Source organism: Molossus molossus, unplaced genomic scaffold (assembly GCF_014108415.1).
Source record: "Molossus molossus isolate mMolMol1 unplaced genomic scaffold, mMolMol1.p scaffold_m16_p_16, whole genome shotgun sequence".
Taxonomy (NCBI): domain Eukaryota; kingdom Metazoa; phylum Chordata; class Mammalia; order Chiroptera; family Molossidae; genus Molossus; species Molossus molossus.
The window spans coordinates 70,015,518-70,016,789 of record NW_023425351.1 but is presented as its reverse complement, the minus strand read 5'-3'; positions in this window follow the sequence as shown (position 1 = coordinate 70,016,789).

Below are 1,272 nucleotides of genomic sequence, written 5' to 3'. Positions count from 1 at the left end.
ACATACACACGCACACGCTCACTGCTCCCCAGACGGTAGCATCTGAGCCAGTGCCTGGCTGTCAGTCACTAACTCAGCTGGTCAGAGACACAGCAGCTGCTCAGCACAAAGGGAGCAGCTCACTTCTGGTTTGTGAGTCCCCTGCGTTCTTCCTCGGGGGTCACCTCCTTCTTGACTCCGTGTTCAGTGAGTCTGTGTCCGTTCCTGTCTGGGGCTGAGGAGCAGGGTCCCTGCCCTCATCAAGCCTAGAGTCTCGGTGGGGAAACAGAACTGGAAGAGCTGACTTGCTCTGTGATCTTGAGTAGGTGACTTAACCTCCCTGTGTCACAGTTCCATTTCCTGTAAAATGAAAATATCAATGTCACCTTCACAGCATGTTAATGAAATAAAATAGCACATTTCAGTTGCTAAGTGCTGACTCCGTCAGATTGACGTGAGATATGATGAGATAATACAAGAAGAATGCTTAGAATAGAACCTGATAATAAGTCTTCACCAAGTGACGGCTCCGTCCTGTTACCGCGTGAACAAAGGGAGCTGGGGTTGGAGCCGGTGACCAGTTATCTGAAGGGAGAAGGGCGGTGCGGTGACGAAGGGTGACCCAGGGGACTTCCCTGGGGGAGTGATCAGGGAGGACCCCTCAGAAGAGGTAACCGCCAGACGTGAAGGAGTCAGGCATGAGAACCCTCAGAGGCAGGACGTTCCAGGCCCTGGGTGGGTCTGGGATGTAGCAGGACCAAGGTGGGACTCCGGTCTATCCAGCCCAGATGACTTGTCTGCACTCGGGGCGCCCTCAGACAGGCCACATCGCCCCCGCTCCGATGCTCGGTGTCCTCACCTGCGAGACAAAAACTCCAGTGGCGATCGCGAAGAGAATGAAGTGAGGATCATGAAGAGGACGCGGTCAATGGGGCCCATTTGAAGTCCCAGAACTCACGTAAGTCACCAAGCAGAGACTCACACAGAGTCGCGGTCCATAAATGCTGGGTTGCCTCTGCTCCCCCATGCTCAGTATCCTCCAAAATGAATAACTGCACCCCGAAGCCACGCCAACCTAACTCCAAACCCTGGGTCCTTCCCATTTGCCACTCGGTCAGATCCAGAGTCGTCACAGCGGCTGACCTGCGTGGACGCTGATTCCCACCCAGGCCTCGTCCGTGAATTTTCTCTCCACTCCTCACTACATTTCGGTAAAGGGACCCTCCTCTCTCCCCTTGTCCCCCAGCGGGGAGCAGACCGGAAGATGCGGCAGCTCGTCCAGCTGTGTCCGGG